The sequence below is a fragment of the Bos mutus genome, chromosome 8 (genome assembly GCF_027580195.1).
Source record: "Bos mutus isolate GX-2022 chromosome 8, NWIPB_WYAK_1.1, whole genome shotgun sequence".
Taxonomy (NCBI): Eukaryota; Metazoa; Chordata; class Mammalia; order Artiodactyla; family Bovidae; genus Bos; species Bos mutus.
Genome location: NC_091624.1, coordinates 56,458,630 through 56,475,558, shown reverse-complemented (window position 1 = coordinate 56,475,558; position 16,929 = coordinate 56,458,630). Strand labels below are relative to the sequence as shown.

Genomic DNA, 16,929 nt, shown 5'->3' with positions numbered 1-16,929 from the left:
GAGTGGGTTGCCATATCCTCCTCCAGGGAATCTTCCCAACCCAGGGATCCAACCCAGGGATTAATCCTGAATTGCAGATGGATTCTTTATTATCTGAACCACTGGGAAAGCCTGGGTTAAAAATTTACTACATTCTCAATATTTCCCTATATATAAGTAAGTATTGATTTTAAGATGGCAATTTTTACACATTGAAATCAAGGTGCATCTTACCATCAAAGGCATCATATAATTTTTCAGTTGACAGTTACGATACCGTTGAATTGCTTCATGAACAATCTTGTCTGGACTATTTTATCACTTTAATATCTTGACTATGTTATAACTTGAATTATGTGCATTGTTCCTATTATGTGTATTGAGTTTAATTACTATTTAATTTTTTTTTCCCTAAAAGATTACATTCTGATTCTACATTGAAAGAAAAAGTAACTGTTAGAGCAGGAAACAGAAACAAAACAGGGGGGAGTAAAATTGATTCATTCATCACTGGGCCACTAAAATCCCTTAATGTTTTAGACTGCAAAGCAAATAAGGACATTTGGAGAAGGACTCAAGTCCTGATGTTTGGAATGGATCACGGAAATACCACCGTCAGCATTTGCCAATGGAGTGTCAGTTCCTTGGAAGAAAATTCCATAGTCAATAGCAGAGCACCCTTTCAAGTTATATTCAACATATATATTATCCTTCAAAAAAATACTGTGGAGAAACACAGCGATCAGTGGCTTTGAATATAAAAGTGATTCCTGTTAGATAGCTTTTTGTTTGTTTTTGTTTTTCCAGAATATTCTTCTGACTTTCAGAAATGCTAAGTGAAAACAGTGCTAAGAAAATTGCATCACTAGTATTAGTTTAGTTAAGGTGCAGGGAAAGGACTAGAAGGAAATGTGTCAAAATGCACCAATATTGATGAGATGTGAGACATATATTTTTTCTTTGTATTTTGTTATTGATGTTGTTTTCCTGAATTGTTTGCAATGAACAAGAATACCTTTTAAAATCAAGGAGAATAAAAGCCCTAGTAAATAATATTAAAGCGCTATGTCAGAGAAGTGACAAGTCAGATCATATGATGGCTTCTGTAGGAGAAGCTGTGAGATTTTCAGGCCTGTAGGCTGCAAGATGAGTTTTAGTTCTTGACCTTGCAGCCTCTTGGCAGTCTTCCCATGGATAGGCTGCAGCCTTCTCCCTTCTTCAGGAGTGCCCCAGCCACCCCTGACTCTGAAACTGTTTCAGTACTGTCTGTGAGGGATGTTCTCCAGTTGTTCATTTTGCCTTAAGTGCTCAGGTATGATATTCTCATGATGACCTTGGAGTTCAGAAAGGTCTGTTGGATTCTTTAGGTGAAGAATTTTTTGTAGCATCTTAATCATAGACATTTTTACTAAATTTCTTATTTTGTGAATACATGGGAGTAACAAATGACATAAAACACTGTAAAAATAAGTTTAAAGAAATCATTCCAGTAAGTGTGAAAATTTTCAAAATAATAAGGTACTTGTATCAGTCTAATTGGCAGGGTCTTTTTTTTTTTTCTTTCTTAGTTGCTTTGAAAATAATTGTGTGCTTTTCAAATAAATTATCAGATTTGATGAAATGTATTGACCCTGATGCTGGGAAAGACTGAAGGCAGAAGAAGGGGATGACAGAGGACGAGATGGTTGGATGCCATCACTGACATCAGTTGATGCCATCAACTCAATGGACATGAGTTTGAGCAAGCTCCAGGAGTTGGTGATGGACATGGAAGCCTGGCGTGCTTCAGTCTCTGGGGTCACAAAGAGTTGGCCGTGACTGAGCAACTGAACATCAATAGAAAAATAAAAAAGAAAAACTCTGTCTTCTAGAGCTAAGTTTAGGAGATTAGGGATCTGTCTTTTCTTTCCTTATAGATCTCTTGCTGATAATCTATTTCCTTGATACAAGGTATCATAAATTGTTAGATACATCATGAATTTTATAACAACTTTTCAGAAAAAAAGCACCTATAAAATTACACATTTTGTTTTTTCCTGTAGATGTTCATTCTTCAGTTTATAAGTTTGGCCTGAGCCTAAGCTTTTTTCACATTTGAAGTAAAAAATGTTCTCCTGAGTATATTTTGGTTTGGACACTATCAGCAGCACCATGGTGACCTTCTCCAATCCACCTCAAAACCTGTCTTTTATAATCTGTTCCTCTTTAGTATATTTAAGATTGAAAGACATTTCAAGATGTGTCATAATATTCCAGGCTTGATGAACAATCCCTGTGTGGTTCAAATCATAATTAACTTTTCTGTCATAATTGAATTACATATTAATGGACATTAGACGGTTCTTCAGAATCAACTGTTTCTGATAGAGGGATACTGGTGCCAGAATGATCACTGGAATTCAAGAAAATATATCATCGACTCTTCATAGTTTCGAGAAACCTATGCCTATTCCAAGAGACTTGGCAATTTCTGTTGCTTTTAATTGTGTTGTGTAGAGCGTGACAATATTCTGCAAAGACAATTATTGTTTGTTTCTCTGTTACATTTTAATATATTCTTTTTTGAAGACATTTTCAATGACAATTGGAATCCAAACTTAAAATAAGGTTCAACTACATGCCATGCAAACAAGGCTTATTTCCCAGCTTAGGTGAGACTCAAATGAATCTGTAACCTTCTACACACATGCTAATTTGCACATGTGCAGACATTGACATCTATGTCACAACACATTTCTCTGCCAAGTATCTTTGGCAAAGACTATAAATTACATACGAATTTGAGATATGTTAAAATGTGAAAAGCTCTGCATCTTAGACTTGATGAAATACAGTAATAAATAACACTTATCAATTGTGTGTAATATGTTAGATACCTTGCCTATATTATTCACTTATTTTCATAATTACCCTATAAAACAGTACTGTTACTGTCTCAATTTTACAGATGAAGAAAACCGAGTCTAGGGGAGTTTAAGTCATTAGTCTGAGGAAAAGGCAGAATTGAACCAAAGCTTGAACTTGAAGCATATACGATCTTCCCTACTTATCTCTTGGTAAGCCTTATTATTATTATTTTTTATGCACTATAAAGTCCAGTAGAACTTTCTATTATGGAAATGTTCTCTATCTGTCCAACATGGCAGTCACTAGCCACCTGGGGCTATTGAGCATTTGAAATGTGGTTAAAATTTTAATGTTATTTGATTTTAATTAATTTTAATTTAAATGGGTACATGTGTCTGGTGGCTCCCACACTGCAGAGTGCAACACTAGAATGAAGATCACTGTGGTCTCAGGAAAATTCCAGAGAGTTGACACAGAGTTCACTTTTGTGCTTGCAAGTCAGGTCTACACAAGTGCAAATACCCGTTACTTTATTACTTCTCTGGAACACCTTGACTATTTTCATGGCTTTTTGAGATGAGAAAAAACTGGTCAGCAAATCTAAAACAAAAAGGGAAGCTAGAAAACTGTCCTACCACTGTATGGGGTACTTACTCATGCTCTAGTTAGGTCCCTTATAGGTTCTTCTTAGGTCTACTGTGATGTGTTTTTGTTAACGTTGTTATTAATCTTCTGCATTTGAAAATTTTTCAGTTATCTTATGAAACTTTCCCAAATGTTTTAGAAGGTAACTAGAATTGGTATTACAATTCCTGTTTTACTGATGAGGTAAAATTAAGATTCAGGTTGTGTGATTTGTCCAAGGTCACACAGATACCTGGTGACTTACATGGGACCGGTATCTAGACCTTTGAACTTCTAATCTGTTGTGCTTTCCATACAAGGAGCTATTTCTCTACTATTGCATTCAAATATATTTTATTTAAAAACAAGCACACATACCAGACAAACTCTGCAGGAAGAAACTCTGACTTTGGCTGGAGATGATTCCAGGCAAGCTGGTAGAATAAGGTATCACCCCATGGGCATTAGTCCCTCCCAAAGGAAGCATTTGCCAGTGACTTGAGTAGTGTCATGATCTTCGTTTTCTGAATATTGAGCTTTAAGCCAACTTTTTCACTCTCCACTTTCACTTTCGTCAAGAGGCTTTTGAGTTCCTCTTCACTTTTCTGCCATAAGGGTGGTGTCATCTGCATATCTGAGATTATTGATATTTCTCCCAGCAATCTTGATTCCAGCTTGTGTTTCTTCCAGTCCAGCATTTCTCATGATGTACTCTGCATAGAAGTTAAATAAGCAGGGTGACAATATACAGCCTTGACATACTCCTTTTCCTATTTGGAACCAGTCTGTTGTTCCATGTCCAGTTCTAACTGTTGCTTCCTGACCTGCATACAGATTTCTCAAGAGGCAGATCAGGTGGTCTGGTATTCCCATCTCTTTCAGAATTTTCCACAGTTGATTGTGATCCACACAGTCAAAGGCTTTGGCATAGTCAATAAAGCAGAAATAGATGTTTTTCTGGAACTCTCTTGCTTTTTCCATGATCCAGTGGACATTGGCAATTTGATCTCTGGTTCCTCTGCCTTTTCTAAAACCGCTTGAACATCAGGAAGTTCACGGTTCACATATTGCTGAAGCCTGGCTTGGAGAATTTTGAGCATTACTTTACTAGCGTATGAGATGAATGCAATTGTGCAGTAGTTTGAGCATTCTTTGGCATTGCCTTTCTTTGGGATTGGAATGAAAACTGACCTTTTCGAGTCCTGTGGCCACTGCTGAGTTTTCCAAATTTGGCATCCGGTCCCATCACTTCATGGGAAATAGACGGGGAAACAGTGAAAACAGTGTCAGACTTTATTTTTCTGGGCTCCAAAATCACTGCAGATGGTGACTGCAGCCATAAAATTAAAAGACGCTTACTCCTTGGAAGGAAAGTTATGGCCAACCTAGATAGCATATTCAAAAGCAGAGACGTTGCTTTGCCAACAGAGGTCCATCTAGTCAAAGCTCTGGTTTTTCCTGTGGTCATGTATGGATGTGAGAGTTGGACTGTGAAGAAAGCTGAGCGCCGAAGAATTGATGCTTGTGAACTGTGGTGTTGAAGAAGACTCATGAGAGTCCCTTGGACTGCAAGGAGATCCAACCAGTCCATTCTAAAGGAGATCAGCCCTGGGATTTCTTTGGAAGGAATGATGCTAAAGCTGAAACTCCAGTACTTTGGCCACCTCATGCGAAGAGTTGACTCATTGGAAAAGACTCTGATGCTGGGAGGGATTGGGGGCAGGAGGAGAAGGGGACGACAGAGGATGAGATGGCTGGATGGCATCACTGACTCGATGGACGTGAGTCTGAGTGAACTCCGGTAGTTGGTGATAGACAGGGAGGCCTTGCGTGCTGCGATTCATGGGGTCGCAAAGAGTCAGACACGACTGAGCGACTGATCTGATCTGATCTGAGTAGTGTCAGTGTTTTCAGGGTGACACTGCAAGCTGAATGGTTGTGGTGGAAGATCAGTCACTAATTCTGCTTTTTCTCAATGTGGCCATTTTTGTTCTTTTTGTGCAGTTTGTAAAGAAAATGAGTGGGTCATAATATCAATTCCTTCTTGGATATTTTGGTTGACTTCAAGTATCATTCCTTTTGTAATTAAGTGGGAGAGGGAAAACAGATGGTCACCTTGTCAAATTTTGTTTTCAAGTCAAATACACACAGCCCTCTTTTCTAAGTAGGTTAATTCCCTTTTAATGGGACTGCTTTAAGATAGGGAGTCCCTGGTGGTTTTGCATAGGCTCTAATGAATATGTACATAGTGTCCACCTGTTTGGACAGTGCACTTGGAATACATGTCTTAATTTGTATAGAAGTGCCGCCTGTAATCTTTATTGTCTGGAACAGTCATCCTTTAGCTTCTCTGTGCTTTAGTCTCTTCAGGGCTATACCTTCTGTATATATAGCCAGAGCACACGCAGGGAGCCTTGGTATGTATCTGGGCACTGTAAGCTGCCATTCAGCTGGAGATTAAAGGGATAGCAGGATATTTCTGAACATGATCCCACTATCACCTCATTTTGGTTCCTTCTTGGATCTTGAGAAGGATTTTTGCAGAGATGAAAGAATAATGATTACTCAAAACTGGAAACCATCTTTCTTTTTTTAAGTTTTATTTTATTGAAGTATAGTCAATTTACAATGTTGTGTTAATTCCTGCATACAGTAAAGTGATTGTTATACATATAGATTCCTTTTCACATTCTTCTCCATTGTGGTTTATCACGGGACAGTGAATATAGTTCCCTGTGTTACGGTAGGGCTTTGTTGTTTGTCCATTCCGTATATAATAGTCTGCACCTGCTAATCCCAGACTCCACCCATCCCTCCCCCGCAGACCGTTGGCAACTGCACGTCTGTTCTCTACGCTTCTGACTCTGTTTCTCTTTCGTGGATAAGTTCATTTGTGCCATATGTTAGATCCCACATATGAGTGATATATGGCATTTGTTTTTCTGCCTGACTTCACCTAGTATGATAATCTTTAGGTGCACCCATGTTGCTGTAATGGCGTTATTTCATTCTTTTTTATTGGAAGCCTTCTCAACCCACCTACTTTCAAGAACAATGAGGACCAATAGATTAGGGAGATCTTAGGCCCTTCTCAGATTTATTCTCTATGTTAAGGAAAAAATAGAAAAAAATACCTTCTATTTTAAAAGAATGTTTTTTGAGATGTATGAAAATGAGAAAATGAGCTGGTGTTCTTGCCTTTGCCAGTCCTAAAGTTCCTCTTTCACACCTTTTTATGTGTCTCCTTGCTTCCTTGGCCTAGTAAAGTTACACTCTCTCAATCCTCCATGTTACACATAACAGAAGTGGACTTCCAGACAAAAAGAAAGCCCTGATTCTGCCTCTGTTTCTAGAAAAGCATGAGATTCTTGTCACTGCTTTTTTGTTAATCAGTGATCTATTCTGCACCTACTGTGTACTTAGAACTATATTAGAATTTTTCTTCTTGCCTTGAAGCGAGCACATTGATTTTTAGAACTATCTTTAGTTAAGAGTTTAATTTAAAATCCAATATTATTTTTTAAATGGGTGGCATTCCTCTTGGAGTTCTGAAGTCTTCTGCTTTCTGCTTGTGTGTTGATTTGGGGCAAATCTCTCTTTTTTTTTTTTGCTTATTTCTTTTAGCCAGAAGTAAAGGAGACAACTTAAGCTTAGTATTTTCATGAAATTTCTTTTTAATTGTTTTGACATTGTGGCTGGTGCTCTGGTTAATTCATAAAGGATTTATAGTTACTATAAATTATTACTATCTAAAAATATACAGTTTAGAAGGTTAACTGATACTGTGTACACACATAAAAAATATTCCTGCATACAGCATGAGTGGATTTCAGTTCAGTTCAGTCACTCAGTCGTGTCCGACTCTTTACAACCCCATGAATCGCAGCACGCCAGGCCTCCCTGTCCATCACCAACTCCCGGAGTTCACTCAGACTCACGTCCATCGAGTCAGTGATGCCATCCAGCCATCTCATCCTCTGTCGTCCCCTTCTCCTCCTGCCCCCAATCCCTCCCAGCATCAGAGTCTTTTCCAATGAGTCAACTCTTCGCATGAGGTGGCCAAAGTACTGGAGTTTCAGCTTTAGCATCATTCCTTCCAAAGAAATCCCAGGGCTGATCTCTTTTAGAATGGACTGGTTGGATCTCCTTGCAATCCAAAGGACTCTCAAGAGTCTTCTCCAACACCACAGTTCAAAAGCATCAATTCTTCAGCACTCAGCCTTCTTCACAGTCCAACTCTCACATCCATACATGACCACAGGAAAAACCAGAGCTTTGACTAGATGGACCTTTGTTGGCAAAGCAATGTCTCTGCTTTTGAATATACTATCTAGGTTGGTCATAACTTCCCTTCCAAGGAGTAAGCATCCTTTAATTTCATGGCTGCAGTCACCATCTGCAGTGATTTTGGAGCCCAAAAAAATAAAGTCTGACGCTGTTTCCACTGTTTCCCCATCTATTTCACATGAGTGGATTTAGGCTTAGTTTATTGGAATATCTTTTAAACTAGAGTATTACATACCAACCCCCTAACCCTTATTCCTAAATGTAGGCTAACAAGGGTTCAATAAAAGATATCTATGTAAAAACCCATTTGATGACCAATTTTGTATATCCTGTGAACATATTGTAGAACCTACATAAGTGTAGATGTAAAAGACAAAACCCTGAATTCTACCATTATCAAATAATTGTCATTAGGGCAGTGGCTACCTGGATGCAAATTCGTTGATGTTTAATTAAATTTGTTTTTAATGAATTGATTGGTCAAAAGACAAGTCTGGGTCATGCGAATTTCCCTATGAATGAGGCTACACTGCAAACACAAATGACTTTTTCACTCAGTCTTGCTTTCCTATATGGTTCTTAAGGAGGGTTCCCTTTGCATTATTTAATGTTTTTGGCTTATTTATAATTCTTGGAGGAAATGTTACACAAAACCACAAGTACTCAGTCAGACTGTGCATGAAACCAGGCATGTTTTTGCCATTTAAAGCTTCCACAGCAAGAGAGAGCAAAACCGTGCATCTTCAAGGTTAAGCAGATGTGGTAAAAGCACATTCACTCACTGTTTGTTTTGCTAAAAAAGAAAAAAAAAAAATGAAAGCTTAATATGTGTTACAGCTCTCTTTCCCTTTTTGTTAAATTGCAAAAAGTTGATTATTGTTCCAATGATAACGCCTTTTATTGCTTAAAAGAAATGATAAGAACATACTTTTTTTAAGGTCTGAAAACTCAAGAATCCTTAATTTCGTGAAATGTATCTTTTATTTTTTTGATTAATGCATTTGTCTGTGTGATATTTGAAGTTTTCCTGGAAATGGCTTTTGATAGTTTTTTTTAGCTAAGCCGATGTCAGATTTATATGTAAAAAAGCCATATTCACGCTCCTTAGAATCATTTCTAAGAGTGACATCTCCTTAAGGATGCTTTACTCACTGTTGGCCTTTGCACTTGACCTTTAATTTATAAAATGAGATTTTTGTATACCTTTTTGTTCTGTATTCCATTTTCTTACTTTTTTTGGTGGGGGAGATTTGGAGATGGTCACCAGTATTTATTTTTTCCCCTCTTTGCATTTTAAAGATGGAAAAAAAAAAAAACCTGTAGAAACTCCTAGATTATTATGTAGGATAATAATAATGGTATGTGGTATTTACATGAAAGGGTGAAAATGAAAGTCGCTCAGTCGTGTCCACTCTTTGTGACCCCATGTACTGTAGCCGAACAGGCTCCTCTGTCCTTGGCATTCTCCAGGCCAGAATACTGGAGTGGGTTGCCATTCCCTTCTTCAGGGGATCTTCCCAACCCAGGGATCAAACCCAGCTCTCCTGCATTGCAGGCAGATTCTCTACTGTCTGAGTTGCCAGGGAAATCCAGGAAAGGATGCTATAATATAAATTAAGAATTTAATTCTGATTTCCTTTCAAATGGTTTTGAATCTGGATATAGTCAGAAAAATGCCTAGGAGGTCCTCTGGATGGTAAGCTTCATATTCTTTTGCCACCTGGTTTCTAGCGTTGATAACTAGATTTCCATTATTTTCCCACTTTGCTGCTGCTGCTGCTAAGTCGCTTCGGTCGTGTCTAACTCTGTGCGATCCCAGAGACGGCAGCCCACCAGGCTCCCCCATCACTGGGATTCTCCAGGCAAGAACACTGGAGTGGGTTGCCATTTCCTTCTCCAACGCATGAAAGTGAAAAGTGAAAGTGAAGTCACTTAGTTGTGTCTGACTCCTAGCGACCCCATGGACTGCAGCCTACCAGGCTCCTCCATCCATGGGATTTGCCAGGCAAGAATACTGGAGAGGGTTGCCATTGCCTTCTCCGACTTTCCCACTTTAGCCTTCCCCTTATCCTCAGAGCCTATCATCCCTCTCTCACCATCCACTTTCCCTCCCCTGACATGGCTGAACATTATTTCACACTCAGTATTGAATGCCAGAGTTTGCTATTAAGTTCAATATCTAACTAAACATGAATGATGAGTGAGTCATATCCATCTGAAAGTTAAAACAGGCTATGGGGCCTCCCCGTCCCCACGCCAAGGATTACAACTTGAAATCAACATTTGTGTCCCCTCAGGGAAAATCATGGAAGTTTTAGGACTATCTGCACATTCCCTATTTGATTTCAAATGATAATATAATCAATCCAGGAAAGGAAATCATCCTAAAATTTGATATTATGATTAGAAGTGTAATCTAGTGAAAGAGAAAATGTCTAATTATTAAATTAGAAGAGTCACAATTCCTCAAGCATAGATTCTGAGCACTGCATTTCTAGAGAAAATGGCTACTTTGGATGAAAAGATACAGTTGACACTTTGCCCATCATGTGGTAAGTGCTCAGTAACTGTTGCATTAAAAACTAGAAGTTAGCACACTCCCCAGACCATAGAAAGCTTTTCTTTTTTTTTTTTCATAGAAAGCTTTTCTAATTTTTCTTTTGCCATTTTAAAACAGCATACTGATTTATTTCCATTACAAAAAGAAAAATTTCCTTCTAAACCTAGCTAAAAATTTAATTGTAGTGGAGGCGTAAGAGAAGAAAAAAAAAGAGAGAGAGAGAGAGAAAAAAAAAGGGCTTAGGGGAGGAAGGAAGGGAAAGAGGAAGAAAAGAAAAGGAAGGAAGGAAGTGAAGACAGTCTGCATTCACATTTGCTTGCTGTCCTAAGATTAAGCCCGACCACACAAAAACCCAGAGGAAGCAAGCATCATTTAACATTCAACTTGCAATTCATTTTGTGACTCTATCATTATGCCAGCTCATTTGTCTGCAGTTTAAAATGTGTTATAAAGTAGAAACTTAGAAGTAAAATTCTTTCACTTCCTGATACTAGAGTGAGCGTAGTACATCTGCGTGTTTTGGATCATTTCTAAGCATTTCTCAAAGGTTTGTTCCTCTTTGCCTGAAAGATGGTGGTTTGAACCATTGAAAATGTTTTCATCAAAACTTTATCAGATCATCATTTCTTTTTAAAAATTTCCTATTAATAGATATTACTATTCAAACAGTTTAACACTCATCACCTTGCCCTTTTAATTTTATTTCTAAAATGTCTCTTGATTATGTCCCCTTTTCTCTCTGCCCTAGGCATTGTCTTTATGTCCTGAACACCTCTCACCAGAGCTGCTCCTGGGTTGGCTTCTGTTCCTATCTTTCCTAATTTAATTATTTCCTTAGACTGTTGCAGGATTATTTCCCCAAGAAATAGGATAAATCAAGAGGGTTTTTTTCTTCCCCCCAAAAAACCTTTAGTGGCTTTCATTTGCTTACACAATAAAAGCTGAACTGCTTCGAGGTCTTTTATCATCTAGCTCCCCTAATACCTTCCCAGCCTCAACTGCTCCTTTCTCCCTGTATGTGTGTGTGTATGTGTATTTGTATCAGTGAGTTCCACAAATGCACTGGAAGCTTCCACATTTCTTCATGAAAGGCTTTGCTGACACTAATTCCTCATCCCAAATGTCCTTACTCTGCTTTTACATGGAAAATCCTAGCTCAACTCAAGTATTACCCCTTTATGAAACACTGGGAGGCCTTCTCCAGCTGAAGGTAATTGTTCTTTCCTCTACCTCCCTGTAGTACTTGGATAAATTATTATATTAGAAATGAAATAAGTTTTACAGTCCAGTCAAACTTTATTCAGGAATCACCTTGGTGTCAGGTGATTTAGTTTCCAATGAAAGAAACATCAAATAAATTTGGGCAAGTAAAAGTTTTTATTGGTTCATATAACTAAAAATTGAGACAGCTGAATGCAGTGCCCAGCTAGTGTTCCCATTTTTTGTCTCTGTTTTCATCCCAGTGATTTCAGACTTCAGCAGACCCTTCACTCCGAATGATAGGAAAGTGGTTTTCAGAAGTGCTAGATTTACATGATATTTTTAGCTCTTAATCTCAGAAGAAGAGAAACCCTCTTCCACAGCACCAATATCATCCTTTTTCTCCCTTGGAGGATTGTTCCAGTTTGCATCATTTGTCACTGTTTCTGGGAAGCTGGGTTCTCTGGCTGGTCAGTCTAACATGCTCCTCATTGTAAAGGAGGTAAAGCCATGTGATGGACAGATGCACCAGAATATTGTAGAGTGAGGAAGAAGCTGTCTCTGAGAGGAAAGTGATTTTTATTACATCCTCTATTGAGTATTTTAATTTTTCCCATTGTTGTAACTCACTGTTGAAGTGTATCTTACCCTTTTAATGCTAAGCTTCTCCAGGACAAGTATCAACATGCATTCAATAAATGTTAGCTAAGTGAAGGACTTATCAGCAGATAAAAAATGAAATGGCACCCAAAGTTACCATTTTAATGGACTGAAGATTCTTTTTTTTAACCTTTTCAAAGCCTTATTAGTGAGACTTGATATTTTCCAGTGATTAAGGGAGATTGGAGTTTACAGAAAATAGAGGAGAGGATTAATATTTAAGATACACCCAGTTCATATAAAATATTGGATCCCAAACACTTCTAGTTATAATTTGGCTATCAGAAACCATTTAAATTAAAATGTTTTGAAGTAAAAAAAAAAATGCTTTTAGTAGAGAAAATTTTGATATAGTTTATTACCATCACAGAAACAATTCTACTTAAAACCTGCATTTCTAATCTCTCACAGTTAGACCGTTTTGTTTTGTACTCTTAGAAAGTATGAGGTCTTGCCAACTAGTGTTTTAAGATATTCAAAATGGAAAGTTAAAGACTAGTTCCTCATTTCTCTTCTTAGTAACTTTAAATAATCTAGGAAAATGACCCTGTTTTGCATTTTTTTGCTCTAAATAGTCTAAGTGCTTTATTTAAACTGGTTATCTCATTAGCATGATGCTACACAAGAGAGTTGATCACACTTGGCCACAGTACGGGCAGTACTATGTTGTGAACACCGAATCTGTATTGTTTCCTTCAGTGAGCTTTTAATAAAGCAATTTCTAAGCTTGTTTTCATCAAACCTGTGCTCTAGAGTTTGTTTGGTATAGAGGGTAATTAAGCATTCTGGATTTGGAACCTGATATGAAATCTAACTCTGCCACTACACTAGTTATCTCTGGATGTCCTTAGACAAGGTACACAGGCTCCCTGGATTTTTTACGCATCTGTAAAGTGGGGTTAGTACTCTCTAGCTCAGAGAATTTTGAGTTAAAGGAGATAATGTGATACTGTGCATGGAGTATCTGGGATATTATAAAGGCTCAGTGTAATTTATGGACTATTGTTACAATAACTTACTGTACTTCAACTGGTACCTATTGCTTTAGAGAGGAGGAGATCAAACCCAGTCAATCGTAAAGGAAATCAACCCTGAATACCCACTGGAAGGACTGGTGCTGAAGGTCCTTCCTAGCTTCGATACTTTGGCTACCTGTTGTGACGAGCTGATTCATAGGTAAAAAACCCTAATGCTGGGAAAGATTGAAGGCAAAAGATGAAGGGGGTAGCAGAGGATGAGATGATTAAATAGCATCACCAACTCAATGGACATGAAATTGAGCCAGGGGACAGTGGAGGATGGAGGAGCCTGGCGTATTGCAGTCCATGAGGTCACAATGAGTTGGACATGATTTAGAGACTGAACAACAACAAAGCTGGAAATCACTGGGGAAGGAACATTTGAGCAGTTGTATTAAAAGTACTCCTGCTTAGAATGGAAGATGTGGCAGTTAAAAGACAGGACAGTGTCCTTATTTCATCACTGATAAGATGTCCTGCTTTCAGTCCTTCATGGACTGACGCCTCTACTGCTTGATACTCCCTGCTCTTCACCCCAGTCTCCAGCTCTCCTCTTCCTCAACTGCAGCTACCAACATGTTGTGACAAAAAACCCCTCCTCCATAGATGGACCCTGAGGACTGTAAGGTCAGACCCAGGGTGACTTTTCACCTCTCTCAAGATAAAAAATATCTTGCTCCATTTGAGATTAAATTTAATCTTTTTGCCAAATGTGAAGCTGCTATACTCCAGTTTCTTAAATATAAAAGATGTGAGATGAAGCAAGGCATAGCATACAGGGAGATCTAACCAGACATCCCAGAGTCCCAGTGAGACCACAAGTCACAGAGCTTCATTATGACGAGAGTAATGGTAGTAATAGACCGACAGTAGCTTACGTAACCTTCCCTGGCCACGATTCCGGACTGAACAACCGTCTGCTGTAAAGAGCATCTCTGCTTGATATGTGCACACAGCAGGTGCTCATTCTTACACCATTTCCCACCCACTGTTGTTTGTTGTTTATAGTAATTTTCAAAACATTTTATTTTGCAAATATTTTAACCTTATAGGAATGTGGCAATTTTGGTTAAGAGAATTGTATGCTTTTACCCAGGCTCACCAATTTTGTTTTAAGTGAACACGTGTCAAATATTTTAACTCATTATTAATGAGGGAAACAGGCAATGTTGCAGCCAGTTCAAAGATCAGAAATATGGAAATGAATTTGCAAATGAATACAAAACTGGCTTATTCCACAAAGAGGGAGGGAAGTCAGCTGCACCTCCACTTGACAGAATTTATGTACAAGAATTATTTTGCCTCTCTCCGATGACTCACTAGCTTTTAACATTTTGCCACAAATCCTTTATCCTTCCCTTTTTCTCTAATTAAATTTTTCTGAACCCTTTGAGAATAATTTGCATGCATTGTGCCCGCATAAGCATTAATACTTTAATTCAATGTGAATTGTGAAAGAAAACACATTTTCTTACAAAACCATGGCAAGTTACTGAATTCAGAAAATGTAGCATTGATACAGTACTTATTTTAATCTATAATCCATGTTTTGTTGTTGTAATAACATTTTAGATGGCATTTTTCATTCTCTAGTACTGAGTTCAGTCTGCGGTGATATATCATATATACTTATGTCTCTTTTTTTAATTGAGGTATAATTGACATAAATTATGCTAGTTTCAGGTATACAACATACCAATTTAATATTTGTATATATTGTAAAATGATCACCACAAATCTAACATCTGTAACTATATATAGTCACAAAGTTTCTTTATTATGATGAAAATTTTTAAGATCTACTCTCTTAGAAACTTTCAAATATACAATACAGTATAATTAACTGTAGTCACCGTGTTGGTCATTACATCCTCAGAACTTATTTATTTTATAGTAAGCCAGCTTCACCCATTTTACTATTCATCCCTCCACCCTGCCCTTGTCTCTGGCTCCCACCAAGCTGATCTCTGTTTTTATCTTGTCTCTTCAGTTTTCTTTATATTTTTTAGAAAAATTTTGAAGTTTGTGTATGTTAGAAATTATGGCATTTCTGTGTTTGTGTGTGTGTTGCTTTATTTATGATAATATCCTCAGCTATTATGTCAAAAGGTGTGTGTGTTAGTCGCTCAGTCATATCTGACTCTTTGCAACCCCACAGACTGTAGCCCAACAGGTTCCTCTGTCCATGGGATTCTCCAGGCAAGAAAACTGGAGTGGCTTGCCATTCCCTTCTCCAGAGGATCTTCCCCACCCAGGGATCGAGCCCTGGTCTCCTGCATTGCAGGCAGATTCTTTACTGTTTGAGCTACAGGGAAGTCCTATTATGTCAAAAGCTGACTTTTTAAAAAAGTGCATTTCGACTCCAAAGTGATACTGGGGGGAAAATAGCAAGCATAAATCAGAACATCAAAGTAAGTCCCACCACGCCTACAGTGTACAAATAGCTGTTGATGAGTTTGCCATGCTTAGTGAACTGAGTAACTGTAAAAGCTTTTCGTGTGCATTCCTATTTTCAGGCCCAATACAGTACGTTAACCTCAGAATATCAAATTGAATCGGGTTCTGAGAAGAGCTGCCTGCAAAGCAGTTAGAATGACACTCTTCATTACACCACCTAGATTTGGGTTTCAGACCACCATAACCAGGGCCTTTTCTAATCTCTCACCTATAGTCAGATACGCACAGCCACCCAAATCAAGGACTCCGTACCTCTTGAGAGTGAAGTCCACCGAAGCCCGCGAAGCTGAGCCCCAAATTGTTAGGAAGAACCTCTTCTTGATGACATTTTTCCTGGCAAGGCCAAATAACCAGCCCCTGCAAGGCTGCTGGCCACACAGTATGTCAGCACAAATTATGCAGTCTGGGGCTGAGTGGCTGTGTCAGCTGCCCATTAGACCACACTAAAATAGAATTGCTGGGTGCCTGAAGCATGAAGCATGATATTAGATAAAGTGATGAAATTTCACTCGATTAAAGAGCCAGGTCAAGGACAGTTACCTCAGGAAATTCCTTTTTTCCTCAAATATTCTCACAACCTTGATGAATTTATCGTTTTCTTGCGTATTTTTCATTATCGTCTGGGGCTTTATGAGCAATAAAAGGTGCCCTCAGCAGGCACTGACATATTGGAGTGATCAGAATCATAGGTTATATTGATTCAAAGAAAGAAAGGGGGGGGAAAAAGACGGAATTGACATTGCCGCAGGTCACAAGCCCTTGGAAATGTTGGATTGATTTGTTTAGACAGTTGTTTGATTTCTCTCTCTCTGTCTTTCTCTAACACTTTTGTTTTGTTTTTCTTAATAAAGGGATAGGAAAAAGAACAGAAAAAGGTAGTCTTTTTTTTTTTTTTAAGGCCAGTTGAAGGATAGGAACAGCAGCATATGGCTTGGCAGAAAGTTTTATTTTTATTTTTTTGATTTATAAGGACAGGAGAAAAATGCTTCTTGCAAAGGGCTTCTTTTATCAAAAGGACTTGCAGGCTGAAAGTAAATGATTGCATACCTACACTCCTTCTCAAATCTGGGTTGGATAACCACAGCTAGCCAGAGTAAAGCAGTTTGAGTAATGCACCCACCACCCACTTCCTGGCCTGGTTCCTGTAGGAAAACATTTTTTTTCATTAAGGAAAATATTTTTGGTTCATTAATACTGTACTCTGGCTTATTTTCATTTACAGTAGCATTTGAGAAGCAAAAGAAATGAGAAGTGGGTATTCAGATCACTTGAGTTTCACGCTTACAGCTTAATGAT

General features: G+C 38.2%; 1 long non-coding RNA gene across 1 annotated transcript in view; it reads right to left on the bottom strand.

The window, feature by feature from the left end:
- Positions 1-16,017, bottom strand: part of LOC138988895 (uncharacterized) — a 28,143-nt gene extending 12,126 nt beyond the window's left edge. The window contains exon 1 of the long non-coding RNA XR_011465135.1: positions 15,886-16,017. This is a non-coding gene — a long non-coding RNA (uncharacterized lncRNA). The remainder of the gene's footprint in view (positions 1-15,885) is intronic.
- Positions 16,018-16,929: the final 912 nt, after the last annotated feature.